Here is an 11,915-nt window from a genome sequence, read left to right as displayed (position 1 = left end):
GACACTCTGTGATCTTGTAAAGTGCTCACCCAGCAATCTGGCAAAAACAGAGTGTAAACATCATGCCTGAATACCTGCATTTTCTGGTCAAGGATCAAGGCAGAAATGACCATCACAGAGGCTGTGTGTGCCATCACAAAAAGGAGCAAGAATATTTCAATGCTTTTCTAGAAGTTTGAAATGTGTTGAAAATAATACTAGTAAAACCAATCTACTTATACCAATGGTTTATTTGTGGCAATAAAAAAAGAATGGGATTGAAATTATAAACAAACAAGCAGAGTATATAGAGATATAACCTGGTTCTATAGAAAATATTTGAGATGGGAATATGTGAACACTTCCAAACGATGTGAATAATAGCATCACGATGCTTAGTTAGCAAATAAGAGAATCAGCAATACTCTGTTTGACAGTTGCTGTGGTTTCCTGGATAGAAAAATCAACTTGGAAGTGAGAAGTCTTTGTTTGATTCAATAAATGTTCGTTGAGACCATTCCCAACTTCACCACAAACACAATGAGTGAACATTATAAAGTCATACCTCCTCCCTAAAGTCTTCAGTGAAAGGACCCAGGTTGAATGGGGCTTCTTAAGGCTCTGAGTCATCAGCAGTATTCATAAGAAGTAAGCAATATTAATCAACCAACCGATTATTTCACTTGAAGGCTACAGCAGAATTCTGCGTGCTGACTTCTTTTTACAATCAACTGCAAATTTTAGATATACCCCGAGTGTCACAGTTTCAGAGCTGGAAGCATCGTCTGTTCTGCTCAGTCACTCAGTCATGTGGCTTCGTGACCCCACGGACTGCAGCACACCAGGCTTCCCTGTCCCTCGCTGTCTCCCAGAGTTTGCTCCAACTCATGTCTCAAGAGGTCACAAAATGAAGTAACATTTGGCACATATCCATATATAAGTAAATCCACCTAGACAGAACAATTAATGCTCAGCATTAATCAAGTAGGGAATCATAAGGGACCTGAAACTACACAGAAATCAAGATGAGATGGTTCCCAGAAGGAAACAACAAAGATAAGATGCTGAGCCAGGATTACAAAAATCAAAGTTAACCTCAAAACCATCAGTGAAATATGCCCTCTTGGGAATGTTTGTAGTTTCAGTTCAGCATAACTTCTTTTGAATTTTTATTCATTAATGTCAAGCCTGGTTTTAAAATTAATGTCTACGGGTCAAGTTCAGACACAAAAAGCATAGGCGTGCAAGCAGATACAACCTGACGTGTTTATCTTTTCAGCGCACACTTTGTGCTGCAGGCGTGTACCAGATGTAGCAGCAGCTGTAGGAAGTTGTTTATCTACCCTCTTGACCTTTGTGAAGTGTTAGGAGATGGTAAGAATCGTGTTTTTAAATTATAGGCGTCTCCTTTCAAACTAATATCTTCTTAGCATCAGTCAAAACACATCAATAAAGGTATAAGAAGGTCAGCAAGATATGATTGCATCCCAATGATATCTGTGAAAACATATTTCTGCAATGATTTATAATGCCTCTGCTTATTTCCAAATTCACTTCACTCATTCAACACTCAGTAAATATTTATTGCACTCCTGTGTGCAAGGCACAATTAACAATTGCAAATCAAATGAATGCTAATACCTGTACTATTTGTGTCTTTGCCTGAATTTTTACAAATGTCATTTGTGCTTTGCAAATCTATCCTTTAAATTTTTTCAAAATCTTTTCAAAATTCCAAGGATGAAAGATGACTCAAAATCTTTAAGCAGACTTCTTTATTAAAACATCACTTGGGGGGTTCATAGTCAAATGTACAGATTTCAGAAGCAAATGCCACATCCTTCTTAGAGAGACAAGAGCTTTGGCCAAGCTTCAGGGCCACAAAGCTTCTGTACTGGTAGGTCACCTCTCAGGTCTGGAGGGATTACAGTAAATGCAAGGGGGACTGATCTATCAACCTAATCACTCACAAGAAATAATAACAATGTCATTAGGTAAGTTTCCAAAACAACCTAGTTCCTGCTTGAAAGTCAATCCCTCAGAAGACTGCTGAAACTTACTTTTGTTATGACATTTGGGAGAAGTCACAAAAGTTCTTTTGGTCTTTCTCTGTCAACGTCAGTGTCCTCTGGGGAAACCAGTGTGGTGATATCAAAAAACAAAAGGCAACAGATCAGAGTCTCCAAAGAGAAAGACACAAACAATGATTATTTTTAAGAAACCCAGTGAGTTTCTCATTTTGGTCAAAGAACAATCAGAAAATATATTGCCTTCCCCAAAAGGTCACCTTGCAACCGAAATCAACAGGTATTCTCATGCTTCTCTGAATCATGTTTATTGATTTGTCAGAATTCGCCTAACCTGATAAAATATTTGTAAACTTGGGCATTCATATTAAACTCTATTTGGACATATTTAGTGTGTGCATGCAATTTAATTATAGAGATACAGACAAATTGACACAAAACTTTATTTCTCTTTGATATGTGTGCACATACATGTGTGTAGGCACAGCTTCTTTTGTGTGTCGGCAAGAATTGACAGATACGGCCTTTGGCTTCAAGGAGCTCTTAATCTAGTAGTTGCACGTTAGAGCTGATTCACTTGACGTGATTTTCTCTGACAATCTTTGTCTATATAGTAAAAGGCAATTCATTCACCGAGCAGTGATAGGGTACAAGATTTTGAATTTTCATCTTCCACGACTGGCTGTCTTTTTCCATTCAGTTAGCCTTAAACGAAAATCAGCCTTAAAGCTCTCTGTGTCTCAACTTTTTGTTACCACATTAACTTGCCTCAGAGAGATGACATAAGTCTTTCACAAAAACAATTTTCAAGAATTCTGTGGCAATGACAACCTGTTGGACTGAATTTCCAGTTGTGCAAATTGTATATATTCAGTCTGAGGGGATGACTGGGGTAGGACTAAAAGAAATATGAAAAAAATTTTGAAAATATTTTCAGATGTCAAAGAATGAGACAATCATTCAGTAAATATGGCCGACATACCTACTAGGTGCTGGTTGTTGCAACAGAATATTGCTTCTAAATGTCTTCCTTACTCACTTCAGAGCCACAGTGAATCACGATAGCCAAGTCCTAGCCATGGTCATAGAAGAACAGGCCAAATCTCTGTCCTATGAAATTTTTGTTAGGATTCCAGTGAGTGTGTTGATGGGGAAAACGTTGAGTGTTACTGAAGGCAAAACATATGTATACAATTGGAGTGACATATGGACTCCTATTTATGTGGTACAATGTACATAAATATGGTGTGATTTTAGGAAAATTAAAATGGTCCCTGTGACACCAAAAGCACAGATGACGAAAGAAAAAAAAAAACTGGGCTGCATCAAAAGTTCACACATGATTATGTCTGTGCAAAAGACATAATCAACAGAGAAAAAGTCAAACCAAGAAATGGAAAAAAATATCTGTAAATCATAGATCTGATAAGAGGTTATCTGGAATATAAAAATAAATTCTACAACTAACAACAAAAAACAAACAACTCAATTTAAAAAATGGGCAAAAGATGTGAACAGACATTTCTCCAAAGAAGATGTACAAATGGCCAATAAGCATAAGAAAAGATGCTCAATCTCATTAACCATTAGAGAAATAGAAATCAAAACCACAATTGGATACCACCTTATACCAATTAGGACGGCTACTATCAAATAAACAAAAAATTACAAGTGTTGAAAACGATGGGGAGAAACTGGAAATTTTTGTGCACTGTTAGTGGGAAGTAAAGTGGTTCATCCAATATAGGAAATGGTACAGTAGTTTTTCAAAAAAATTAAAAATATAACAACCATTTGATTCAGCAATTCTACTTCTGGGTATATATTAAAGAATTGAGAGTAGAGCCTTAAAGAGATATGTATATAACCATAACCATAGCAGCATTATGCACAATAACCAAGGGGCAGAAACCCAAATGCCCATCAACAGATCAATGGAAAATAAAATATGATATATACATACAACAGAATAGTATTTAGCCTTAAAAAGGAAGCAAATTCTGACAGATGCTATAACACAGATAAACCTTGAGGACATTATGCCACAGGAATACATTAGTCACAAAAAAAACAAATACCATATGATTCTACTTATGTCAGGTATCTAGAATCATACAGACAGAAAGTAGAATGGTGGTCTTAGAATTTGGGCGGGGTGGGGGTAGAGAGAAATGGCAAATTGTTTAATGGGTACAGAATTTCAGTTTTGTAAGAATAAAGGAGTACTGGAGGTTTGTTTCACACTAATGTGAATATATTTAACACTACTGCCCTGTACATCTAAAAATGGTTAAGATGGTAAATTTTATGCTACATGCAGCAGTAGTAGTAGTTCAGTCGCTCAGTCGTGTCCGACTCTTTGCAATGCCATGGACTGCAGCACGCCAGGCCTCCCTGTCCATCACCAATTCCCGGAGTCCACCCCAACCCATGTCCATTGAGTCGGTGATGCCATCCAACCATCTCATTCTCTGTCATCCCTTTCTCCTCCTGCCCTCAATCTTTCCCAGTATCAGGGTCTTTTCCAATGAGTCAGCTCTTTGCATGAGGTGGCCAAAGTATTGGAGTTTCAGCTTCAACATCAGTCCTTCCAATGAACACCCAGGACTGATCTCCTTTAGGATGGACTAGTTGGATCTCCTTGCAGTCCAAGGGGCTCTCAAGGGTCTCCTCCAACACCTCAGTTCAAAAGCATCAATTTTTCCGTGCTCAGCTTTCTTTACATTCCAACTCTCACATCCATACATGACCACTGGAAAAACCATAGCCTTGATGAGATGGACCTTTGTTGGCAAAGTAGTGTCTCTGCTTTTTAATATGCTGTCTAGGTTGGTCATAACTTTCCTTCCATGGATTAAGCATCTTTTAATTTCATGGCTTCAGTCACCATCTGAAGTGATTTTGGAGCCCAAAAAATTAAAGTCAGCCATTGTTTCCACTGTTTCCCCATCTATTTGCCATGAAGTGATGGGACCAGATGCCATGATCTTAGTTTTCTGAATGTTGAGTTTTAAGCCAACTTTTTCACTCTCCTCTTTCACTTTCATCAAGAGGCTCTTTAGTTCCTCTTCACTTTCTGCCATAAGGGTGGTGTCATCTGCATATCTGACGTTATTGATATTTCTCCCAGCAATCTTGATTCCAGCTTGTGCTTCATCCAGCCCAGCGTTTCTCATATAAGTTAAATAAGCAGGGTGACAATATACAGCCTTGACGTACTCCTTTTCCTATTTGGAACCAGTCTGTTGTTCCATGTCCAGTTCTAACTGTTGCTCCCTGACCTGCATGCTGATTTCTCAAGAGGCAGGTCAGGTGGTCTGGTATTCTCATCTCTTTCAGAATTTTCCACAGTTTATTGTGATCCACACAGTCAAAGGCTTTGGCATAGTCAATAAAGCAGAAATAGATGTTTTTCTGGAACTCTCTTGCTTTTTCGATGATCCAGCAGATGTTGGCAATTTGATCTCCGATTCCTCTGCCTTTTCTAAAACCAGCTTGAACATGTGGAAGTTCACAGTTCACATATTGCTGAAGCCTGGCTTGGAGAATTTTGAGCATTACTTTGCTAGCGTGTGAGATGAGTGCAACTGTGCGGTAGTTTGAGCATTCTTTGGCATTGCCTTTCTTTGGGATTGGAATGAAAACTCACCTTTTCCAGTCCCGTGGCCATTGCTGAGTTTTCCAAATTTGCTGGCATATTGAGTGCAGCACTTTCACAGCATCATCTTTCAGGATTTGAAATAGCTCAACTGGAATTCCATCACCTCCACTACCTTTGTTCGCAGTGATGCTTCCTAGGGCCCACTTGACTTCGCACTCCAGGATGTCTGGCTCTAGGTGAGTGATCACACCATTGTCATTATCTGGGTTGTGAAGATCTTTTTTGTACAGTTCTTCTGTGTATTCTTGCCACCTTCTCTTAATATCTTCTGCTTCTGTTAGGTCCATACCATTTCTGTCATTTATTGAGCCCATCTTTGCATGAAATGTTCCCTTGGTATCTCCAATTGTCTTGAAGAGGTCACTAGTCTTTCCTATTCTATTATTTCCTCTATTTCTTTGCAGTGATCACTGAGGAAGGCTTTCTTATCTCTCGTTGCTATTCTTTGGAACTCTGCATTCAAATGGGTATATCTTTCCTTTTCTCCTTTGCTTTTCCCTTCTCTCCTTTTCACAGCTATTTGTAAGGCCTCCTCACACAGCCATTTTGCTTTTTTGCATTTCTTTTTTTTTTTTATTTAATAAATTTATTTATTTTAGTTGGGGGCTAATTACTTTACATTATTGTAGTAGTTTTTGCCATACATTGACATGAATCAGCCATGGGTTTACATGAGTTCCCCATCCTGAACCCCCCTCCCACCTCCCTCTCCATCCCATCCCTCCGGGTCATCCCATTGCCCCAGCCCTGAGCATTTGTCTCATGCATCGAACCTGGAATGGTGTTCTGTTTCACATATGATAACATACATGTTTCAATGCTATTGTCCCAGAACGTCCTCCCCTCACCTTCTCCCTCAGAGTCCATAAGATTGTTCTATGCATCTGTGTCTCTTATTCTGTCTCGCATATAGGGTTATCGTTACCATCTTTCAAATTCCATATATTGCATTTCTTTTTCTTGGGGATGATCTTGCTCCCTGCCTCCTGTACAATGTCACGAACCTCCGTCCATAGTTCATCAGGCACTCTGTCTATCAGATCTAGTCCCTTAAATCTATTTCTCACTTCCACTGTATAATCATAAGGGATTTAATTTAGGTCATACCTGAATGGTTTAGTGGTTTTCCCCACTTTCTTTAATTTAAGTCTGAATTTGGCAATAAGGAGTTCATGATCTGAGCCACAGTCAGCTCCCAGTCTTGTTTTTGCTGACTGTATAGACCTTCTCCATCTTTGGCTGCAAAGAATATAATCAATCTGATTTCGGTGTTGACCATCTGGTGATGTCCATGTGTAGAATTTTCTCTTGTGTTGTTGGAAGAGGGTGTTTGCTATGACCAGTGTGTTCTCTTGGCAAAACTCTATTAGCCTTTGCCCTGTTTCATTATGTATTTACCACAATTAAAAATAATAACTAAATGATCCTAATGCAATTTAAGAAAGCTGATTTCTTTAAACAAATACTCTTCTCAATGTTTTTAAAAATCTGCTATATATCAGTTGGAGTCAACAGAGGGCCATCAGTCCAAAGGGAACATGGCATTCAAAATCTAAGACAAAGTCAGCATGCATTTACCTTCACAACTGATAGTAGTAAAAATAACACACAACAGAAGGGATTTGGCCACAACTGATCAATAAATTCGGAGAAGGCAATGGCACCCCACTTCAGTACTCTTGCCTGGAAAATCCCATGGATGGAGGAGCCTGGTAGGCTGCAGTCCATGGGGTTGCTAAGAGTTGGACACGACTGAGCGAATTCACTTTCACTTTTCCCTTTCATGCATTGGAGAAGGAAATGGCAACCCACTCCAGTATTCTTGCCTGGAGAATCCCAGGGACGGTGGAGCCTGGTGGGCTGCCGTCTGTGGGGTTGCACAGAGTCGGACACGACTGAAGCGACTTAGCAGCAGCAGCAGCAGATCAATAAATTAGCATTCACAAGAGAAACAAAATCAATAAGGTATATAGAAGGAGGTCCATTTTAAGGAGCTGGCTCATAATTGACTCATAATTGTGAGGCTGGCATGTCCATAATCTATAGGGCAGGCTGTAGGCAGGAAATTCTGGCAAGAGTTGGTGTTGCAGTCTTGAGTCCAAAGGCTATAAACTTGGGCAGGGTTTTTTTTTTTTTTTTTCCTTTTTTTCCTTCATATTCTTTTTTAAAATGATCATATTAGTGTTTATTAGAACTTGTAAATTTTACTTAAAAGTTATACTCAAACTGTCAGACAATAATAAGATTTAAATTATGAGAGGTATGCTGTGCTGTTCTGTGCTGTCACTTCAGTTGTGTCCAACTCTTGCCGACCTTCTAGGCTAAAGCCCTCCAGGCTCCTCTGTCCATGGTATTCTCTAGACAAGAATAGTGAAGTGCGTTGCCATGCTCTCCTCCAGGGGATCTTTCCGACCCAGGGATCGAACCCACATCTCTTACATCTCCTGCACTGGCAGGTGGGTTCTTTAACACTAGTGCCACCTGGGAAGCCCCAGGAAAGGCATATATGAAGTTGTTATTCAGTTGCTAAGTTGTGTCTGACTCCTTGCAGCCCCATGAACTGCAGCATGCCTGGCTTCCCCATCCTTCACTGTCTCCCAGAGTTTGCTCAAACTCACATTCATTCAGTCAGTGACGCCATTCAGTGATCTCATCCTGTGTCACCCCCTTCTCCTCCTGCCTTCAGTCTTTCCCAGCATCAGGGACTCTTCCAGTAGGTCAGTTCTTCACATCAGGTGGCCAAAACTATTGGAGCTTCAGCTTCCGCATCAGTCCTTCCAATGAATATTCAGGGTTGATTTCCTTTAGGATTGACTGGTTTGATCTCCATGCTGTCCAAAGGACCCTCAAGAGTCTTTTCCAACACCACAGTTCGAAAGCATCAATTCTTCAGCCCTCAGCCTTCTTTATAGTACAACTCTCACATCTGTACATGACTACTAGAAAAACCATAGCTTTGACTATTTGGACCTTTGTTGGCAAAGTAATGTCTCTGCTTTTTAAAACAGCGTCTAGGTCTATCATAGCTATTCTTCCAATTTTGGGGTTGCAGTCACCATGTACATTGATTGTGGAGCCCAAGAAAATGAAATGACACTGTTTCCACATTTTCTCCATCTATTTGCCATGAAGTGATAGGACCAGATGCCAAGATCTTCATTTTTTGAATGTTGAGTTTTAAGCCAGCTTTTTCACTCTCCTTTTTCACCTTCATCAACAGGCTCCTTAGTTCCTCTTCACTTTTTGTCATTAAAGTGGTATCATCTGCATATCTGAGGTTGTTGATATTTTTCCCAGCAATCTTGATTCCAGCTTGTGATTCAACCTGTCTGGTATTTCATGTGATGTACTCTGCACAGAAATTAAATAAACAGGGTGACAATATACAGCGTTGACATACTCCTCTTCTGATTTTGAACCAGTTCATCGATCCATGTCCAGTTCTAACTGTTGCTTCTTGTCTTACATACAAATTTCTCAGAAGGCAGGTATTGTGGTCTGATAGTCCCATCTCATTAAGAATATTCCACAGTTGGTTGTGATCCACACAGTCAAAGGATTTAGCATGGTCAATGAAGCTGAAGTAGATTTTTTTTTTTTAATTCTCTTGCTTTTTCTATGATCCACTGCTGCTGCTGCTGCTAAGTCGCTTCAGTCATGTCCGACTCTGTGCGACTCCATAGACGGCAGCCCACCAGGCTCCGCCGTGCCTGGGATTCTCCAGGCAAGAACACTGGAGTGGGTTGCCATTTCCTTCTCCAATGCATGAAAGTGAAAACGGAAAGGGAAGTCGCTCAGTCGTGTCCGACTTGTCGCAACCCCATGGACTGCAGCCCACCAGGCTCCTCCATCCATGGGATTTTCCAGGCAAGAGTACTGGAGTGGGGTGCCATTGCCTTCTCCACTATGATCCACTATATGTTGGCAATTTGTTCTAAAGTCCTTGAGTAATTTGGGAGCTGAGTAAAGGTTTCAATGAAATTAAGACTTTGGTAAGTTAAGTTAGCATGTTGTGATTGGGTGGGTTACCAATGAAAGTATGGAAATACCACAAATAGCTTCCAAACTAGTAGAGGTAAAAATTAAAATGATTTAAAAAAGAATATTTATTCAATTCAGGCAGGGTTCCTATGTTACAGTCTGGAGGCAGAATTCCTTCCTCTTTAGGGGTCCTCCATCTTTGCCTTATGACCTTCAACTGATTAGACAAGACCCACTGCATTATGGAGGATAACTTGATTTACTCAAAGTCTACTGATAGAAAATGCTAATCTCCTTTAATAAAAATAATCTCAGCAACATCTAGACTGGTACTAGACCAAACAACTGGCACTGTAACCTAGCTAAGATGACAGATAATATTAACCATCATAGTTATGACACAGATTTTCTTTAAATAAACATACCTGTATTTGTATCAGTGAATTTCTAATTCCATGTAGTGAATTTGGGAAGCTATGCATTTATTCCATTGATGCTTTCTTTGCTCTCTTTTGGAAAGTATCTGTTTGTATCAGACATAGAGCCAGATTCAAGCAAAAAAGAAAATTAATCTTTGCTTATATTAACCTTTTAAAATCGGTGAAATGCCATTATTCAGTTTAATTATTTTGTTAAAACAACATTGTTCCAAAGACCCCGGGAATGCTTTTTTTAATCTTTTTTTTTTTTTTTAGCCATGCTGCAGGGCATATGGGATGCCCTAAAGCATGTGGGATCTTAGCTCCTCCAATCAGGGATTGAACCCATGTCCCCCAGCAGTGGAAGCACAAAGTCTTAACTGCTGGACCACCAGGCAAGTCCTAGGATATTTTTTAAAATCAAAGTCACTTTCAAAGTTGAAAATTTACCACCTTTGAAAAATTTTAAAAGCATGTGTCACTAGAAACTATTGTACAAGAGGTGTTTAAAAAACTGATCCAAATAGCAGCATCACTAGATTTAGTGTAAGGCTCTCAAAGGTAAAATTTTCCAAAAGTTGTCTTCACTCTTCTAAATATATAAGCTCTAGTCATTTATGCTTAAACCTTTGAGGCAAATTATAACTATGAAGTTGCAGTATTGGGAACTGAGATATGAAAGAATATCATAGTAACAACTAAAATAGATTTCAATCACCCTGTTCATGATAGGGAAAACTATAGGAATCTATATCTAAAACTATAGTAAATAAATTATAGTACTAACTTGGACTTACCCAATGGCTCAGTAAGTAAAGAATCTGCCAGCAATGCAGGAGACACAGGAGACACAGGTTCGATCCCTGGGTAGGAAAGATCCCCTAGAGAAGGAAATGGGAGGGAATCCACTCCAGTATTCTTGCCGGAAAAATCCCATGGACAGAGGAGGGTTACAGTCCAAAGGGTCACAAAGGGTTAGACACGACTGAATGTCTAAGCACACTAAACTGGATAGAATATTGTAGCTGTCTGAAACAGGATAGGCAGGGACAGGAAATGTACTGTTTCTACTCAGGCAGTGAAACTGTTAAGATTTGTATGCAACTTTTGTATGTGTGTTCACTTGTCTAGGGCAAGACACTCTAACTCTGCTACAATGTGTTATAAACCCCCAAAAAAGTTTGACAACTGTAGCAGAAGAATATTCAATGCAATGATAAAATGTGAAATTTACATTGCTAAGTAAAAAGACAAGATATTGCTAATACAATGTGCTATATTTAAAAGATTTTGATGTATGTTTAGTAAATAATAATGAAAAATACATCAAGATGTTAGCAAGAAGAATCTCTGAGTAGTGTGGGATTACATATAATTTTTGCTGTTGTTTCGTTTTGCTGTTGGCTTGTTTGTATTTTCTCAATTTTCTACAATGAAATGAGTTGCTTTTACAAAGAAAATAAAATTTAAGTTGGAAATGGAAGGTAGAAGAATGATTTGTCAGTGTGTCATCAACACAGTTCAGACCACAGGAGTTCTGATTCTAGTCAACTGATCCCTGTTTGACATTAATAGCAGCTGTAATAATAATAAAGTAGCTATTATAATGATAATAATAACAAACTACTTGACAACAACCTATGCAGATAATTCCCATTAATTGACTGGGCCTGGTGTGTTTCTCATTATAAATCAATTAGCTGGAATTTGGGTTTATAAATTATTTTAGTATGAACTTAACTGACACGAGGAACTGACCAAGGAAATAAATCTCCCTAGGTCAGTTCATCCATGGGTGGGAAGAAAATCAAATTGCTGAACTTGCAAAATCAAAACATCCATGTGGTT

The 11,915-nt window shown here is 39.0% G+C and overlaps 1 long non-coding RNA gene across 1 annotated transcript; it reads right to left on the bottom strand.

Moving 5' to 3' along the window:
• Positions 1-212: 212 nt before the first annotated feature.
• Positions 213-10,948, bottom strand: LOC145545430 (uncharacterized). Its single transcript, XR_014082075.1, has 2 exons — positions 10,865-10,948; positions 213-929 (listed from the first exon to the last, which is right to left on the bottom strand). It is a non-coding gene; the product is annotated as an uncharacterized LOC145545430 (long non-coding RNA).
• Positions 10,949-11,915: the final 967 nt, after the last annotated feature.

This window comes from Giraffa tippelskirchi, chromosome 1, assembly GCF_054371585.1.
Source record: "Giraffa tippelskirchi isolate mGirTip1 chromosome 1, T2T-mGirTip1v1.2.pri, whole genome shotgun sequence".
Taxonomy (NCBI): Eukaryota; Metazoa; Chordata; class Mammalia; order Artiodactyla; family Giraffidae; genus Giraffa; species Giraffa tippelskirchi.
Note: the sequence above shows the minus strand (reverse complement) of the source record. Positions and strands in the feature narration are given on the sequence as shown.